The following is a 20,478-nucleotide window of genomic DNA, read 5'->3' as shown; positions in this document are numbered from 1 at the left end:
TCTTCAGGTTGATTGTTCTATAATTTTGTTGTAATTTTGATTTGTACATGGGATGAGGTAAGCACAGTGTTTATATATTCTACCATCTTAGATAATGTAACTTCTGTCTTGATAGCAGACTCTTGCCGTTAATGATTTGTTTGAAGACAGTTTCTATGTTGTGAGCTACCCTCTGGACAGGACTATGTGACCTAGATCTGAGGTTGACTTCCAACCAGTAAGGAACTAAGGCGCTTGGTAAAATAACTCACAGAAAACTGAATTCTGTGATCTGTCTATCATCTATCTATCTATCTATCTATCTATCTATCTATCTATCTATCTATCTATTAGATAGATAGATGCCTGTTTCTATCTGTCCTATCTATAAGATAGATAGATGGGTAGATAGATAGATAAATAGATAGATAAAATTAAGCCATAAGAAAGAAGGAAATCTTGCCATTTGTAACAACATGGGTGGAACTTGAGGGCATTATGCTAAGTGAAATATGTAAGAGAGAAACAGATATCTCTTATAGGTGAAATCTAAAAAAACTGGAATGGTGGTTGCCAGGGAACCTGGGAGTTGGGGAAATGGAGAGATGTTGGTCAAACGGTGTAAGCTTTTACTTATAAGATGAATAATATTTGGGGAGCTAATAAAAAGCATGGTGATTTTAGTTAATAATACTGTACTATATACTTGAAAGTTGCTAAGAGAATAAATCTCAAATGTTCTCTCCACAGAAGGGAAGAAATTTCACTTCCACTTTCCTTGTGTGACTCATGGTAGAAATGAGTAATACTCTTACATGTGAATAGTATTATTCACTTCAAAGGGCGTGTACATGCATTTGTTTTTCATTTGAACATCGAAACAATCTCATAGTAGACAGACAAGGAATTACGTATTTCTATTTTACATATGATGAAAGTGGCACTCAAAACAGATTATGTGACATGCCTTAGCCACAAAACCATTTGAGACAGCTTCTTTAATCTTCCGTCAGTTGAGTGATCTCTTTTCAATTACGCATTCTAGCTTTCTAATAGTCTGATGGGAATGATTCCTTCCAAGAGAAGCTGACCTTGCTCCGCAATGAAAGCTGGCCTTTCACTCATCTGGCCTCAGCCACAGGACACTTTGCATCCTGAAATCCTGAGGTCATGCCCAGCCTGCTATGGAGATGTTGTCTCCATATCTATGGTGTCATGTCTCCTCGTTTGCCTTGGATAGGCCTAGGTTTTGTCTGCTATCTCAGGGTAATTATTAAATTGTGCAAAATTTCACTTCTAAAAGTTTTATGGATGTGTTCATAAAAACATTATCGTGTTTAATGAGCATCAGGACAAATTCCTCAAGCTCTGCTCCTGACTTCAGTCTGTGATAGTACAAAATCTATTACTTTCCTTTGGAGCAAAATTGATATGAATTTAATTCTTGCATTCCCGTCTCTGCCTCAAACACAGGGAAGCTTCTGACCCTCTTCCTGATGCTGTCCATACCCAGGATCCAAGCTTGCCCTTCATTCTGCAGACCAAAAGCTTCTGTCCCAGGGTCAGAGTGCATCAGCCCTGTCTCTGGAGCCATCAACACCAACTTCCCAGGTTCTGCCTTGCTAAATGCCTGTTTCTATGAAGCCAGCCTCCATGTCCTGCCTTAGGGAACACTTCTATCTATGGTTTGCTTCAAATTGACTGCACAGTTTAAGTGTCAACAAGCTGTATGATCTTTGACAGTCAATCCACCTCTCTGAGGTTCAATTGCTGGGTTGATAAAATATAGATAACAAATACCAAATTCATGGGTTGCTGTGAAGGGAAAATAGGCATTTAATATGACAAAGCATCACACAAAAAGTGTTAACTTGTATTGATTTGTTTTGTCTTCAATGTATTCAAGTCCTCCTCTTATCTGGAAGCCCATCATTGCCCCTCAATTCAATCCTGTCATGTTGTCACTTATGCTTCAGACTAATAATTCTTTGTTCAGTAGAAGGGTACTTAGAGTGATTTTTCCATCTCATGATTGTTTTTGTGTTAGTCATTTATTAATTCTGCAGGATTTAATGAACAATTGCTATGTGCCAGCCTCTCATTTTTTCAGCTTTCTCTCTCTTTCATTCATGTGGTCCTCTGGTGTCATTATATATATATATATATATATATATATATATATATATATATATATATATATATATATATATATGAGCATTAGCAGATATCTGTCATTGGCTGTGGAATGGCTGTGAAATGGGGTTCACACAGACTGAAACTCACAGTTGGTTTGTGAGTGACGTTCCTACCTACTAGGCCCAGTCTGTTTCCAGCCTCTTCATACAGCCTTCTCCTCACAGTGAGTCCACTTGGTTTTGTCTGCAGAAAATATTAACCCCATCACCAGAATCCTGATGGTAGTACTTTATCAGCTATAGTCACACACACAAGGGCTAGTATTAAGGACACCTTACTACTTGTCCCACCCTTGCCCAGTGACTAGAATCTGATAAAGTAGTTCCTGAGCCCAGTCCTACTGTGGGCCCCAACACTTATGACCACCTTTCTGCCTTAGTGAACACTCAAATATCTCAAAGCTCTCCTGAGTCCCAAGTTCTGCCTTGTTATTTCCTGCCCTTCCTGAGAAATAGCCCTTAATTCCATGCTGGTGGCTGGTGCCCTGTTCCATGTGGAGAGATTTTCATGAGGGCAACTGCCTGTGTTTCTAAATCTCACTCCCTCTGTTTCTAGAGCACCCTTTGCTACTTTACCTTGGTCCTCACCATCCTTGACTCCTTACCTGGCCCACCATTTCCATGTACATTTAGACTGGCTTCTTGGCCAGCCAGCTAGATTCTCTACCTGTATCAACAATCAATTACCCTCAGTTCTGGTCCCACCTCAGTGGAAGGGTCTAGGTGTAATGTCTTACAAGATCTAAGTGACTAGTTGTAATAAATCCTGAGATAAGACCTTACAAATGAGATAACCAATACTTACCTGGCAGAGGAGATACCATGATCACGAAGGTGGTTTTCCCAGGGCGAGGCTTATCCATTGCACTCCGGATGTGCTGACCCCTGCGATTTCCCCAAATGTGGGAAACTCGACTGCATAATTTGTGGTAATGGGAGACTGCATTCGTGCTCTCCTCTAAAAAAAAAAAAAAAAAAATGAGATAACCAGAGTCCACCTTATTTCTTATTTACTTTGTATTGAATAGCTTCTGGGTTTTCTGCTTACTCACTCATGACCTCAGGTGCTCTGACATGCCTTAGCTCTGCCTTTACCTTTAGGACATACTGCTCTTTCCTTCAGTATGAGTGAGAAAGGGAGGGCTTGGTTACATTGGACTTATGACCTTACGTTCTCTCTCTCCATTATAGACCTTTAAAGCCACACTTCTAATTTCAGAGAGGTTATTAGGGTCATTGCTTATGCCCATAGGAAAACCAGCCATGGGAAGTAAATACTGGACATCGGGCTTGGTTGAGTGACAAAAGACAATGTAAGAGTCAGTGTTTGACACAACTGAAATGACACCACTGAGAGCAGGCCCACGCAGTTAGCGTATTCTTCCAAAACATCACAAATTATCTATCAAAGGAAGAAAGACTTGGCAGAATTAATTAGTACCTGGAAAACAATTTCACACTAGAATAAACAGAGGACACATGAAGTAATAAATGTGCTGCAGAGTCTAGATCTCAACCAGAGTCATGATATTACAAAAAAAATAAATCAATTATTTTCAGCAATGACTGTAAATCATATTGTTTAACAATAAGAAAAAGAAATTTGGGGTAGAAAGTAGTTGTCTGATGGACTCCATCCTGAGATGATGAATGCCTAATGTCAAGTCACAGGTTTCTGACACCAGGTGACTTGATTAGATGTCAATGAGCAGAAGGAAGAGGAAGAACATAGAAAAAATATTAGAAGAAGGAAAAATACATCAGCTACTAGGGATGGTTGTAAAATTGATAAACACCTAAAAAAACTGACTGAGAGAGAAAGAAGAGAAAACATAAGGCATCAACATCAGGAATAAGAGAGGGACTGGTCTAGATTGTGTTATCTTTTTTTAAGGTGTTAAGTTTTGTTGTTATGGCAAATCTTACATACAAATCTTTTTGGTTCTATCAGGCTTGGTTTTATTTCTTGTCATGACATCTATTTTTGCTTTCTGTTCATAATTCATTCCAAGGTGAAGCTCTCCTATAGGATATGGTTCTCATTTCTAAGATGTGGCTTTTCTGGGTCTGATCGAACAGACTGAGGTGCTCTCAGTTTCTCTGGGTGGAATTCCAACAGCTCCTAGTGCTGTTCATTCCCTTATGTATCTGTTCGGCTCTGAGCCCACTGAGGCCATTTCTATTAGGTCTGTGGAGTATGAACTTGCACACATTCAGCCAGCCTGAGGACAAAGACCAAGGATGTGGGAGAATCCCATGCAGACTTCTGATTCTCTGCCCACTGTGAGCCCCACATATCTGCCCTGTCTGCGGCCAGACTCCAGTCTGAGTTCAGCCCCCTATTACTCCACCTCCCTTCACTATACAGATATCTGCCACTAGGTAGAAAAACTTGGTGACTAGAGGCTGCTAGTCCCTTCCCTTTGTCTACAGTTCTATACCACCTGTTGAGTAATGCCAGAAAATAGCTACCTCATTTCTTTTGCCTATTTTTATAGTTTTTTACAGTTTTAACTCTAGTACCAGTGACTGTGCATGGTTGAAAGCAAAAGTCTATGTGTATATGCAGACATGTTGAGAGGTAGATAAGCACTCCTTGCAGCTCAAAATAAGAGGGTGTGTCAAGGGGGCAAGATACCTTGTTCTAATGGAAGACATGGCTAAAGAGGCATGATCCCCCTTTCTCCCTGTGTGATGTGTGACAGTATGGGTCAGAATTGGGGTGGCACACTGTGATACCCCTCCAGAGACCTTGCAGTGGAAAAGGGAGCTGAGGCACAAGGGAGCACCAGGTGCACCATCTCCTTTCCTCACCTCTGGCTCTCTCTACACCTTGATCCTTCCCCTATACACCTAATTTTGCAATCAGACAAACCTGGGACTAACTCTCCTATGGTATGTAGCTCCTTACATACTTTGAAACAACTTATCCATCCTAGACTCTCTGAGAAGGACAACATTTTGTGGATAGAAGAAACTGGAGTTCATGTAAGTGAGTGAAAGTTGTAGAGCAAACATTGGAGGAGAGCAGACCCAAAGCCTCTTAGACATTGATTTTTAGCTGCTGACAGAGCTGTCAGGAAGAGACAGGGCCTCTCTAAAACCAAATCTCCATCCTTCTGCTGAATCTTGACTCAGATGGGCCTGTTAGGTGTTTATTTATTCAGTTGTTGGCATGACGTATTCCTCTGGAACCAGATTCATTCATCTCTAAATATAAGTCTCTTGGGCTATTTGTCAGGCTGGAGCTTTGCTTCTTTGGAGACTGCCACATCTGCCTCTTCTAGCTGGACTACAAACTAATGAGAGCAGGAGAGGCTATTTATCATTTTAATGGGATCCTCACATTCAGATATTAAAGTCCTCTAATTTATTGCTGCTTTAGGATAAAATACTAAAGGAATTGTTACCTCCTGCAACCAACTGGTTCTGTGAAGCTTTTCATGTAATCCACAGAAAGACTCTCAGATAAATTATCTACCTGGAGCTTCCCTTCCCCAGCTACATCCCGATGGAGATGGCCCCCTGCCCTGGCTGGACCCTAGCTAGGCCTAGCTTCCTCTCTGTGTACGAATCTGCCTCTCATCACCTTCTTAGTACAAACCCCACAAATGTGGGCATTCTGATTTTTTATGGTATAGCTGCTGTGAGGTCACAGAGTGGTTGGGAGGCCCCAGTCCTGCAGATGGCCTGAGCTTTCCCTCCACCACCACCAAGAGGAGTGTGGTCCTGCTGCAACCAGCTAACATATCTCTCTGCCAGTGTACCTGCTGGGAGCCTACCTCCCAGCCAGTCACAGGATAAGAAGAAACTTCTGTAACATCTACAAAGATGAGTTAACGATTCCTGTATGCCCAAGGGACCAGGACCCCAAATGACAAATGCCTGTGGTTCCCCCAGGCCTGGGTGTTTGTGGAGCTGGGCCTCAGGCTAGGCCTCACACATGTCAGGAGAGTCAACTCGGAGAAACTGGCTGTGGGGCCAGAGTGCCGAAGCAGCGGCCCGAGACACTCTCTGACACTAGCTTTGCCACATACTAGACATAACTGTCTCCCTTCCCCACTGCAGATCACTTAGTCCCTCTGACCCTCAGATTCCTCACTGGGGACCCTGACTCAGTATCACTAATAATGAGCTATGTAAATATCACCTCAGTGTTGCTCAGACATCCCCCTCTAGGGGACAAATGAGATCACATGCAGATATCTAGACATTCCCTGACTCAGCAGCCCTACCTGCTGTGATACTTCAGCCTTAGAAGGACAATCCCTGCATCCCCATGACCTGCTAGCTCCTCCATGCTGTCCTGGGGGTCTCAGTGCCCTGGCATCAATTCGGCTGAGATGAGTACACAGCTGAGCAATAATGTGTGGGAATTTGCTTCTACTGCTGCAGCTCATGATGGCAGCTCACTGTGCAAAGTCATCTGTGGACTCATCTTGTTTAATCCCCGCAGTGTTCCTTCCTGCCATTGTTATGCCCATTTTTTTTTTATAATGCACTGCAGATATTTATTACATTTTTATTACAAAGCCAAGACCCAGAAAGTTCAAAGCAAGTATTTAATGCCGTGTTATACCCATTTTTACAGACACGCCAAACTGAGGCTTTTCAAAACAAAGTGATATCCCTAAGGTCTCACAGGAAGTAGGTGATGAAAACAGATTTGCACCTTGGCAATGTGGCTCCAGGGCCTTAGGCCTTTCCTGCTCTGCTGTATATAATGTGCCCTTAGGTTTTGCTGTTCTCAGAGCCCACAGACCCTGCCCACAGACACGCCCTCTGGCAGCCAAGTTACCTTTACACTCTGCTCTTTATGGCAGAAATTGGCTTCACCTTACACTTGTAAGTGCTGAGAGCCTTACAGTTTAGATCCTTCAGATTCATGCCCCAAACCATCATGAAGTGTGCATCCCAGGCCCTGTTTCTGACCCTGTAATTAGCTCTTTGCAAGGATATATTGCATAAAAAGGTTACTTCCTCTCTCTCACCGACTGAGGCCCACCTGTAGCTCAACAGGACAATAGGGTCAGAACCCAATGAATGACAAAGATCCCTCTTTGACCAAACTTGGTCAGGTTCTTCTGAGTCCTCTTTTCCACTAGGTCTTGACCTCAGTTTTAGCAAAGAATCCAGCTAAGTCATTTTAGCAAGAATTCCCTACCCTTGTCACCTGATTAAGTTCCGTACCCCCCACCTTTGATGTCTAAGTCCTTGGCCTGCCTTTGGCAAGAATCCTATTAGGACAGTTTAGCAAGAATCACCCTACCTTTGATATCTGTTCAGGTTCCTTATAGCAATTTTCTATCCACTGACCCCCTCACTCTTTTCCTTGGCTAGAAATCCCCAGCTGTCTTTATGGTATTCAGAGTTGAGCTCAATTCTATACTGAAGTCTCTCTCCCCTACTGCAGTAATACACATAAAGTGTTGCCATTTTTAACAAGTGTTCAGGCAAAATTCTTCTTTTACATAGACCAGTGTGGAGATGCGGGACTTCCTTTTCTAGATTAAAACAAAAACACAACACAACAAAACAAAACAAAAAAAAATAAAAAATCCCAACCACTTACTGAAGTATAAAATACATACATAAGGGTGTACATATATATGTAAAACAATATATTTGCGTGAATTGAATACAACTGCTCATCCAGGTCAGGAAACAGAATGAGGCCAGCGCCCTCCACTCCACTGCTGACTTTTCTCAAAGCCCACGTAATTCAGTCTCAAATAATACCTCGAACTGTAGGAAGAACCCTAAATAGGAACTGGGCTGGGTTTCACAAATCTCAGCTGCAACTCTACTGCACACAATTGACCTGGCCCTGCTTATGCTGAACTGGGTCTCCCATTGTATATGAGAAAGCTGTTATGTTAGTAACCATGCCAGTGACCAGAAATAAAAGACAACTCTCTGTACAAATCACTGGCAATTAAACAAATGCCACCTTGAGACATCAATTATCTTAAACATTAAAAACCTCTTCTTGCTAATTAAAATTTTTATCTTCCCAGGTAGTTTGGAAAATGTGTGAGGGAAACTAAGAACAAGCAATCATGATCATTGCCATTGACTGAGCTCCCATCCTGTGTCAGGCACTAAGCCTGGTGATTAGCATATACTATTCATTTAGTTCCTACCACTACCTGTAAGGTAGTGTTTTAGGGGAGTCTCTGAGGTACTAAGGTCTCTGAGGTGCTTGTTGTGACAAGTACAAGGCCAGGAAGGGTCTGAGTGAGTTCAGACCAGTCTGACCCTGCTGTTGCGCCCCCACAAGGACAGGACATGCTCCTTAAAGTCTTGTCACCTGATCTAGGCCAAACACATCCCTCCCTCGGATGAAGGTGTTAACAGCCTCTCTTCTCTACAAGGTCTCAGATCCTTATTTCTAGAAATGGGTGAAAGGTGAGTGTCTCTTGCCTAAACTCTGTGATTTACTCTATTGCAAAAGGATCCCCAAATCTAAGGAAGCTCTTAGGTACATTATTAGTTTCCTCTCAGAAATAACAAATGGAGTAAAGCCTAGCCCATGGAAGCAGCAAAAAGTTATCCATGCTTATCTATAATATCTTCTGGCAGCCTCCAGGTAGGAAAAGACCCTGGAGTCCACGTGAGAGCTCCCCAGGCCAGGAGCTGCTGCCCTGAGCATTTGGGAGGCTAGGACTGCAGCCCCACCTGTGGGCACGCACAAGTGTGAGCGTAGGCCTCTTGCTTCAGGGCCCAGACAGAGATACCACTGCCTGGGCTCTTCTGAGGACTGGGAATCTGTGCCCAGTGCCCCCCACCACTTCCACCAATCCATAGATCCACTAGGCGTATAATGTAACTGCAGATAAAGCAAACAAGGAAACACAACCTCATTAATGTGGTTTCTCTTAATTTAGAATTTGTGCTCTTTCAAATACTATCTTTATTTTTCTGTTATGCATTTTAAAAAGATTTGCTAAATAAATTTAGAGAATAAAGGAGATTTAGTAAGAACACTAAAAGTGCTTAAAAGAAGGAACATATTAAGCACCTTAGGCGTATGGTTTTTACCTTATGAACCAACACCTCGCCTAGTTAAATGCCATCTTAACTAGGCATTAATATATGTCCTCCAGAGACCTCTACTAAACAATATTTTATTTGCATGCTTAAAGTCTAATATATGGATACAGTGAGTTTTCTTTTTAACTGAAGTAGAAAATTAAATTAAAAAAAAAAGATAAGTATAATAAGCAGAAAAGCCAACAAAATTATTATAATTGCACAATAAAGTTAGCATGGGTTTCTGGATTTCCATCCACAAAAGGGAAAAACAGAGTTTCATGCTCTTGGTATTTGACAAAAGGAAACACAGCATTTATTCAAGAGAGGTGAAATGCTTTAGGTGCTAAAGGAAAAGTATCATATCAGAGTTTGTATACATTCTTGGGATTTATAAAAATACATTTATTTGTTTTTAAAACTTTCATCAGTTTTACTGCTTACTAATTCAAATGGATTTTCTCACAAAGAATCCAAGTCAGTGATTGTTTTGTTTTCTTTTAGAAATTGCTTGTTTTGTTTTGTTTGGCAAATGTTCTTTTGAATTTTTTAAGTGTTTCTCTGATTGCTCCTAATAGAAAAGCACTACTCCAAGCAATTATAGACTTACTCACTCGTTCATTCACAGACTCACGTGTATACTCGGTCACTTACTCATTAAACTCTTACTCAGTCACTTAAACAATTGTTTTTTAATTGAAGGTCTATGATGTGTTAAGCACTTACTTGGGTGTGGTGGTAAACAAAACACATCGCACCTGCTTTCTTGGAACCTATAGATACTGACAAAAAAAGACCTGAAACAGGCCAATGATTACAAAAATAGTGACTTAATTAAAACCGTGATTAAAATGATAACAGAGGCATTCTAGAATACTCTGAAAGCATAAAAGAGAGGGCATGCTTCACAGGAGGTGTTTGGTGCTGTGATCAGGAAGGTTTATTTGTGTAAGTAACATTTTCCTGCGATCTAAATGAGTAGAACCCAGCCAACTTATGGGGAGGAGAATAGGGAGAGATAGAAGGAGAATAGCATGTGTGAGGCACCAGAAAGAGCAGGAATGCCACTGAGGCTGGCATGCAGGAAAGGAAAATCTGGCATGAGATGATTCTAAAGAGGCTGGCAGGGGTCAGATTTCACTGGGCCATATAGGCCATGCTAAGAAATTTAGAATTAATCTTATGAGTGATGGAATGTTTGGGGAAGTATTAAATGGGCAGGAGCAGGTGGCATGGGTGGGCTGAGATGGTAACTAAAAAGTTATTGTGTCTGGAAGAGTGGATATAGGTGAAGTTAGACACTGCTACATCCAGGACAAGTAATAATGACTTGGACTAGGGTGTGACAATGGAGGTGGGGAGAAGTGGACAGGTTCAACATGATCTAGTTTATTGAATTGACAGGCTTTGGTGATGGGTTATCCGTGGGGTTAGTGGGGAGGAATGAGGTATCAATGACAATTCTGGGATACTGGCTGCAGTTACAGGTGAATGAAGGAGCCATCATTAACACTGTCCTAACAGGGAAAAGAAAAAAAAAGGACAATGCAAGGCAGCCTGTGAATAGCAAGAGCACCCACCCCCCAAAAAAGATGTCAAAACGGAAAGATGGAGAAATGAAGAGTGGGAGATTCCAGTCCATAGAATCCCCAACATCTTTTGTCTCCTGCCCACAGGGTAGTTCTGTAAATCATTAAAGAAAGGTGACCCATGAGAGTCAATAACATGGGCATGTTTGCTCAAGCTGAGGACATTTTAGAGGTCTGGGAAACCATGACTTGAGTTCCACATGGCTCACATGAGGCTAGCTCACTTGGAGTGAAATCTTGGTCTTAGCCCACGTTTTGTGGAAAGCAGAGCCTGAGCTGTAGGTCTCATTTCCTGATGATGGAATGAGATCTCAAAAACAAGGGACATGAGGCTAGCAGGGCAGGTGGGCTAAGATGAGAATGTGTGCTGAAGAGGCTGCTGTGCACAGCTTATTGTTCGGTCAGACGGCACATCTGTGGAAGGCATACAAACTGTCTCAGGACATTGTATCAGGGAATAAAAACTGGAAGGATTTATGTGACCATCTCCTGGTGGCCAAAATTTGCCCTATCACATCTTCAGCTGTCCCCCCCACCTCCCCAGAATGGGTATGAGACTACATGCTGTCAGGTGGTGCCCTTGAGAAGTTGGCTGAAGTCTTTGTAGAGAGGCTAGAGCTGGAATTAGTGACCAAAGGCCCTGTTTCAGGTGAGAGGCTACAATACATCCAATTCCTTGTCTGTCCTTCAGAGAGAACTAAGTCCCCTAAACAAGGCTCAACACACAGAAGACTTGTCCACTGACAACAGCCCTGGACAGGCCATGGGGAGGAGGGATGCAAGCCCTTCACAACCTCCTCAAGTGCACTGCACAATGGGGATGAGACAACCCGGGGCTTGGAGATTCCAAGAAGGCAGCAGATCCAATTGCTTATATTTGGCTTTGGAAGGAGCAAGACAAAGTCTGCCCAGAAGATTGCCTGCTTTCCAATGTTTACTACATTTGAATATTAAAAGGAGGAATATTAAAAGGAGTCTTTTGATGGGGGAAGGAGGAGTTTCATAGTAGAGGGTTAATAATTTGCCCCAAGTAAAACATAGTTCACACGTGATTAACTCTGAAGGGGAGGCTGCTGAGGCTCTTGGAAGCAGGACTCAGTCTCCATCTGCTCCTGAAGAAGAAGAGCATGAACAGATCAGAGAGGCCAACCTCCCCTTCTGCTGCCAGCACCGGAAGGGTGTGAGCTCAGATGGCTGGGAAGATGGGCCTGGAAAACCAGCCCTTATTGCTGGATATGTGTGAAGTAGGAAACCTGCAGGCCCACAATAGCCTCTTATTGCTGGTTAGGCCTTATTCTAATTTGCTTTGTATCCAAATTACGCAAATCTTAACCTATTCTGTGGTGAGAGGGGCTCATTGACTCCCAGTAAGGGCTGGTTCTCCATTAAAACCCTATCCCCACCTTTGGGAGAGTCATTCCCTAATATTTACGCTGGGGAGGAGGAAGTGGTCCACTTGTCCTGGTCTTTTGGAGGGAGCCTGATTGACTAGTATTTTAATCATTAAAACAACCATTATTGAGTCATTATCATATGTACATATTTATTAGCTTATCCCTCATGACCACACTGTAAAAAAGGTTGTATTGTCCCCACTTTACAGATGAGGAAACCAAGGTATAGAGACATTAACTGTCCTGCTCAAGGCCACACAGCCGGGGCTGGTGGACACAAGATTCCAGCGGTGTCTGACTTCAGAGGCAGAGCTCATGTCCTCTAAGTACAAACACTGCTCATTCAAAGCAGGATTTCACAGCGACTTGTCATGCAGGGTCTCAGCTCCTGGTCCCGGCACCAGAATGCAGGACATGGTGAGGCTAAAACGGAACACCAACGGAGCCATAGATAGGGGAGTCATACTACTATATTCTCGATGGCGGCAGGAGGAAACACAAAAGCAAACATCCACCAGTATCCCAACGAGGGGTCTTCCTGCACCCCAGTCTCGCTGGCGGCTGGAAGAGACACAGGAAGTAGGATCCACACGATCCGCAATCCGCCATCTGTGCTTGCTAACCCCGCTTGCTGGCCGCAATCCGCCGTCTGTTCCTCTGCCAACAAACCAACCAACGTAGCCATGGCAGTTATATCAGTGGCTAATGGCTAACAGGTAACAGCTGATGGCCGACCAGTCACAGCTGACGGCCATCTACTACCCGAGTCAGCAACTTTCCATGTGAGGCTGAGAGTCTGGAAACGGCTCTCTGGGACTCTGTCCCCACACTCCAGCCCCCAGTGTCTCGCCTCACAATCTACATGACAAGTGTCTCCCGCAAGGGGCCCTGTGCCATTTTAGCATATAGGCACCTACGGGTGGAAAGAAATAGTAGTCATAGGAACCAACAATGGCAAATCCCTTCAATCTGGGAGGACACATGCTCGCTTTTTGTCCTGGGAAAGGAGGGCCGCTACCACTGACACCTTTCCTGGTTTGTGGTACCAGACCTTTACGGTAGTGATTGGGGTCCCTTGCATAGTTTCAACATGTATCAGAACAGGGGACCCCATAGTAAGCCATAGCTAGAGCACATAGGTTCCCCACAAAATCGTCCGGGCATTGGGACCTTCGTATACCACAGTCACTTGTAGTGGCTACTCGGCCACCACCCCTGGCGTCACTTGCAAATCATGGGTCAAACCAGCCCCTCATTGGATTATCAGGTTGTTATGCAGGGTGTCATGCGGGGTCTCTGGTCCCGCTCCCCACATAAGAATGTAGGACATGGTGAGGCCAAAAAGGAACACCCACGGAGCCATAGATAGAGGAGTCACTATATTTTCGCTGGCGGCTGGGTCGGAGACAAAAGAAGCAGGAGCCACACTATCTATCTGTAACTGGCCGTTCACATCTCTCTGCCAACCAACCTCACCTGCTAGCTGCAATCCACCATGCTAACTGCAATCCGTGCTTGCTACCTCAGCCACCATCTTCTTGCTAGCCCCCATTTCCTGCTAGCGTAGCCACAGAAGTTATATTAGTGGCCAATGGCTCACTGGTTACAGCTGACGGCCAACTAGCCACAGCTGATGGCCATCCAGTCACAGTTGATGGCCATTTACTACCTGAGCCAGCACCTTTCCATGTGAGGCCGAGAGACTGGAAAGCGCACTCCTGGCTCTGTCCCCACACTCCACCCCTACAGGGTCTCGCCTCATAATCTATGCGCAAAGCATCTTCCGCGAGGGGCCCTGTGCGAGGAGCCTGGAGGTGAATGCAATATCCTGGACACAGCCAGGGTTTCTCAGGGCACCCCCAGTCCTTCTGGGCAGAACCAGACTTCCTGGGCTTCTTAGGATACCACCAGTCTCCCTGGACACAGCCAGGGTTTCTCAGGGCACTGCCACTCTCTCTGGGCACAGCCAGACGTCCTGGACTCAGCCAGGCCTCTCAGGGCACTGCCACTCTCTCTGGGCACAGCCAGACTTCCTGGCACAGCCAGGGTTTCTCAGGGTACTGTGCTGGAACAACAGTGGCTCACAGTCAAGGTACTTACATATTCTCGATGGTGGCCGGTCAAGACACAAAAGCAAACATCCACCAGTTCCACTACATGGTGGTACGTTCCCAAACAAACAGTCAAGCGGTCCATTAAATTAGGGATGGAGCCTATTCCCCCATAGTCCACAGTCATTCGCCAGGGCAGTGTGTTAGCCTTACAACATATGCCCTCACTGCAGGGCGAAGGCTCCAAGTCCTTCCCAACCTTGGGGTGAGGGCCTCAGCAAGCACTTCCCAGCCCACAGGGCTGCAATGACCTTCACTTTCTCCGGCCTATGCTGGCTGGGGAAACGTCCACATCTTTCCACCCCTCCACGGGGATCCAGCTCTCTGGCAGCTGCTCCTCTTGGTCTTCCTGAGACTGAGTGTTCAAACTGCTCCACCGCCCTTCAGAGAGCTTTGGCCGGCACCATACCCTGCTCGCTGCGCGATTTGTCATGCAGGATGCCACGCGGGGTCTCCGGTCCCGCTCCCTACATAAGAACGCAGGACATAGTGAGGCCAAAAAGCAACACCCACAGAGCCATAGATAGGGGAATCACTATATTCTTGCTGGTGGCTGGGTCGGAGACACAGGAAGCAGGAGCCATACTATCCGTAACCCACCATCCACTTTTCTCTGCAAACCAACCTCCCTTGCTAGCTGCAATCCGCTGTGCTAACTGCAATCCGTTCTTGCTACCTCAGCCACCATCTTCTTGATAGCCCCCATTTGCTGCTAGTGTAGCCACAGCAGTTATATTAGTGGCCAATGGCTCACTGGTTACAGCTGACAGCCAACTAGCCACAACTGATGGACATCCAATCACAGTTGATGGCCATTTACTGCCTGAGCCAGCACTTTTCCACATAAGGCTGAGAGCCTGGAAACTGCATTCCTGGCTCTGTCCCCATACAGGCCCAAACACCGACAGTGGGGGCTTTTGACCTACCACGGACAAGTCCACTGCTGCCGTTCCCCTGCTTTCAAGTATGTAGGTGCTGGCAGCAAAATGTTTCCATTTCTGCCATAGCCTGGCTTTAACAGAGTCTCACTTGCGATAACCTATAACTGAATGGGATCGGCCGTTCGATGTAGCAGAGCTTCCACTGATGCAGGCCCTCCCTTCTGTGGTCTCTCATTCAGGACTCTCAAGCCATCCCATAGACGCAAGGCCCAGTCACGCATCATGGGAGGGTGTTTTGACACCCGGAGGCCTTGCTTCAAAAGGCCGTTATAGCATTCAATCATGCCAGCTGCTTGTGGATTGTACGGGGCATGAAACAACTATTGTACGTCCATCCTGGCAGCCCAGCACTGCACTTCTTGCCCCTTAAAATGTGTACCTCTGTCACTTTCAATGACTTGGGGGCACCCATAGAGGGTGCACAGCTGTGTAAGAGCGACCACTGTATGCCGCTGATCTGCAGCCGGACACGTCCAAGCAAACATCAACCCCGTAGCAGTGACCACTGCTGTGAATGCATACATCGCATTGTGGCCCTTAGGGGTCCAATGTAATCCACTTGCCAGCGAGTGAGGGGCACCCTCCCTCGCGTAATCTGCTGTGTCTCCCAGGGGAGCCTCCGCCATTGGGGGCTGTCCTGGGCACAGATGGCACAGTCATAGCAGGCATCTGCTATCTCCTGTCATGTCAAAGGCAGACCCCAGCGTCTGATCACCTGCCACATAGTTCGGCTTCCAGCGTGCTGCAATTTCCTATGCAGAACAATGGGGCGCTATCAGCGTCAGGGGCCCATTCTAACCATCGGACCCATGCTAGGGCATCTGCTTCATCATTACCTGGGGACACTAAGGGGGAGTGACCTGTGACATGCATTAGGGTCACCTCCTTTCTCTGCCCTAGGTCTCAGAGGTCCTGCCACATGGCTTGACCCCACAGTGGATGGTGTCCTACCAACCAGTTTTGGTGTTTCCACGTAAGAAGCCAGTACATTAGGCCCCGGAACACCACCCGAAGGAGAGAGAATTGTTAATCTCAGTTTCACAAATGGATTTGCATGTGCATTTCCACAGCTACACTAACCACACACACACACACACATACACACACATCTTCAAAGACTTGAATAAACAAATATGTTTTCACTATATCTGGAATTTACGCATAAAGTACCAGCTTTTCTTAAAATAGAATATAGCCTCAGATAGGCACTGGTGGTTTGTAAAGTACCGTCTCTCATGAGATCAGGATGACGTGTTGCCACCTCAGGAAAGCCTTTAGCGAGTCCAACCCTGTCTCCACTGCTCTGAGTAGACTGTGCAATCAGCCAGCCAAGCTCCCTAGCAGTCTATGAGTCCAGAATGCACTTTCGCTGGATACAGGACCTCTCAATAGTCCTCAGGTCTTACCTCTGTGCTCAGTTTATCTCTCACAACAGCTGTTACTTTACCACAGTACAGGGATTTTTCCTCCATCTGCTTCTCTTACCTTACTCCCAAATTTGGGTAGAACCTGGCATCTGCAGGACTCGGTGGTGCCCAATAAACGCTCTTAGCATGGCTGGATCCAGTCCCTTCCTGACCATCTTCCACAGACGTCCAGCCCATCTGCACCGACCTTGCTTCTGTGGTGTTGGCATCTTATGGTGAAACCAGCCTAGTCTAGCTGTGGTGCTCTCAGGAGCTCTGTGACTGTGACAATAGCAGCTGCCAGCATTGGCTTGGTGGAAGCTTTGGCAGCCTTAATGGGAGGGAGGTCATTAGCATGTGGGAAGGAAGAATGAATGGGCATGAAGAAAAAGGACACAGTAAGGGGAATATAGGGAACTGATGGACACAGAGCAATATGAAAATGAGTAAAACAAAAAGTAAAAGACAAAACATGGTTCACAGTATAATATCATTTAAGTAAATTACAAACGTGTAAACACACACAAACAAAAAGAAGCTGTACACTTTCCTAGGATATATATATGTCCAAAGTTTGTTATCTCCAAAGTCATGTATCAAATACATTTGAGTGGGTTCCTGTGGCGAGAGGGAGGAGGATGGGAGTGGGTCTTGTAAAGGAGGAGGGAAAATAGCACATGAGGTGTGATAGAAAATTATGGTGAATGTTTAAATAAATAAAAGAATTATTACATTAAAAGACACATTGCCATTAATGCCTCTCAAAATACAACCCCCTCACTTCAAACACATTTATCCCATCATTCTTGCCACTTTCTGAAGCAGTTCTGGAAGTCCGTTTTTTGTGAGTGTCATTACTTCATCGTCCATCATGACAATGCTACATGTCACACATCGCTTCTGGTAAGGCAATTTCTGTCAAAACCATTACAGTGTGTCCTCATTCACCTTATTAAGCAGATCTGGCACTGTGAGACTTCTGGCTCTTCCCCAAAGTCAAAATGACCATGGAAAGAAAATGTTTTGAATCAATTCAGGACACTGAGGCAGCCACGACAGTGCAACTAAAGATACTCCTGAAAGAGAACTTCCAGAACTGCTTCAGAAAGTGGCAATGATGGGATAAGTTCCCATCATTGGGATGTTCAAAGGGAGAGTATTTTGAGGGGCATTAATGGCAATGTGTTCTTTACTGTAATACATTTTTAAAAATTTAAACATTGACTGTAGTTTTTCATCACACCTCGTAAAACAAAAGACAAGGTGCTGGGCACAGATTGACCAGAATTATGTATCAGAGACTGAAGGACATGGTCAACCCAATTCTCTAAACCTGAGGGTAATGTAAAAAAAAGAAAACTTACCCCAATAAACATCAATTAAAAAAAAAGAAAACAATGAAAAATTATGCAAGCAACTGCTCTTTGAACTGATTCCATTTGAAATGTTAAGCAACTAATTTGTTGCTATGATATTCCTTCTAGCAGGGTCCCTTGTTCTGTTTCTACAGTCAAATTGTCATCTGTCCCAGCATTCATGCTTCCTCCAGCAAGTAGTAAATGCATACTGTGTGCAAAAACTGAATTGGATATGATTCTGCCCTCAAAATATTCTTGTTTAATAGGAAAATAATATTTGTACATAAACACCTGAAATACAAAATGAAAAACAACTTGTTCAAATGAGAAAGTCTTAAAACTGGGGCTCCTGAGACGTGTTTGACTGTTTTGAGATAATTTGATCATGCTGAACAAGATGTTCACATCTCTGGGCCTTGGATTACTTATTTAAAAATAAAATAAACAAAATGCCTCCATTTGACAACCTAATCATGGTAGCAAAATAATGAAGTAAGTTATGGGCCAATCATTCCATGAGCACAGAGAAAAATACCAAATAAAACATTAGCAAGTTTGATTTATCAGAAGATAAAATACATGTTATATCATTAACAATTTAGGTTTATTTCAGAAATACAAGGACAACTTATAATTTGCAAACCATAAATGTATTATTAGAAATATTACAAAAGGTTTATGATCATCTCAATAGATGTGGAAAAAGTATTTAATAAAATTCAACATTAATTCAGGATAAAATTTTATTATTCTATATTAGGGAATTTGACCTTTGTCCTTTGTTCTTGGGAGCCAGAATCAAATCCTTGGAATTTTCCAAGTAATAGAGTGTTTTTTATTATTCCTGAGACCCCTGGAGCTCACTTGAATTTATGCTAATGAGATAGGCTCCTAGAAAATTTCAGATGGTGATAGTCACCAGAAAGACCAAGAGTTGGGACTCTGAGCCAACCTAACCAACTTAAAAGCATTTTGCTAAGTGAACAAAGTTAGTTTGAAAAGGTTACATACTTTATGATTCCAACTATATAAAAAAGACACAACTATAAAGACAGTAAAAAGGTCAGTTGTTGTCAGGGGTTGGGGGAGAGAGGGATAGTTGGAGCACAAGACATTTTTAGGTTGGTGAGACTATTTTTTTATGATACTGCAATGGTGCATACGTAACATTATGTTTTTATCAAAATCCATAAAGCTGTGAACCCTAATGTAACTGTGACTTTTTAGTTAATAATAATGTATTGATACTGGTTCACCAATTGTCAAAAATGTACCACATTAATTCTAGATATTAGCAATAGATGAACTTTGTTGGGAGAGGGGACATGTGGGAATTCTGTACTTTCTATCTAAACTTCAAACTGCTCTAAAAAAATAAAGACTTAAAAAACACAATAATTATAAAAATTACAAAATATATGATCTAGCATGTAGGCTGTCTTGAAGAATGTTCCCTTTGTGATTGAGAAAAAAAGTTTTCTGCCACTTTTGGGTGGATTATTTTCTTGATTTCTCTTAGGTGTTAACTTACAATGTTGTTCAAGTCTTCTATACTCTTGTTAATCATTTGCCTAGTTGTTCTACCTGCTATTGAAAGTGAGTTATTGAAGTCTCCAATTATTATAGTTGAATGGTCCACTTCTCTCTTCAATTCTTTCAGTTTTCGCTTTGTGCATTTTGGATCTCTGTTTTTAGGTGAATATATGTTTGTTATTGTTGTATCTTCCTGTTGGATTGCCCATCTATAATTATGAAATGCCCCTTTATTATTAGTGTAATTTTTTTGTTTAAAGTCTAGTTTGGCACTTAGTACAGCCACTCCAGGTCTTTTATGATTATTATCATATATATGTATATGTATATACATATACATATATATATATATATATTCATCATTTCACTTTAAATGTTTGTATCTTTGAACCTAAATTATATCCTATAGACATTGTATAGTTGAATCTATATTAAAAAAATCTAATCTGACAATATTTTTTCATTTACTTGTCCAATCCATTCACATTAAATGTTATTATTGACGTGGCTGACTTTTCATGTGCAATTTTGTTTTTTGTTACCTATTAGTCTCATTTCGCTTTCTTTCCTTTATTCTTCATATATTAGGTAGACATTCACTAGAGTGACATTTACATTCCTTTAAGGGTTATTGTATTATATATATATATATATATATATATATATATATATATATATATATATATATACACACACACACACACACATATATATGTGTATATATATGTATATGTGTGTGTGTGTGTGTGTGTGTGTGTATGAGAAATAATCGTGTGGTTTTTTTTTTGTTTGTTTGTTTGCTTGTTTTTTAAATTTTATTGGGAAATGTTGGGGAACAGTGTGTTTCTCCAGGGCCCATCAGCTCCAAGTCATTGTCCTTCAATCTAGTTATGGAGGGCGCAGCTCAGCTCCAAGTCCAGTCACTATTTTCAATCTTTAG

General features: G+C 43.1%; 1 non-coding gene across 1 annotated transcript; it reads left to right on the top strand.

Annotated features, from left to right (window-relative positions):
- Positions 1–2,971: 2,971 nt before the first annotated feature.
- On the top strand, positions 2,972–3,133 carry LOC117017912 (U1 spliceosomal RNA). The gene has a single exon (XR_004422143.1). It is a non-coding gene; the product is annotated as a U1 spliceosomal RNA (small nuclear RNA).
- Positions 3,134–20,478: the final 17,345 nt, after the last annotated feature.

This window comes from Rhinolophus ferrumequinum, chromosome 25, assembly GCF_004115265.2.
Source record: "Rhinolophus ferrumequinum isolate MPI-CBG mRhiFer1 chromosome 25, mRhiFer1_v1.p, whole genome shotgun sequence".
Classification (NCBI taxonomy): Eukaryota; Metazoa; Chordata; class Mammalia; order Chiroptera; family Rhinolophidae; genus Rhinolophus; species Rhinolophus ferrumequinum.
Note: the sequence above shows the minus strand (reverse complement) of the source record. Positions and strands in the feature narration are given on the sequence as shown.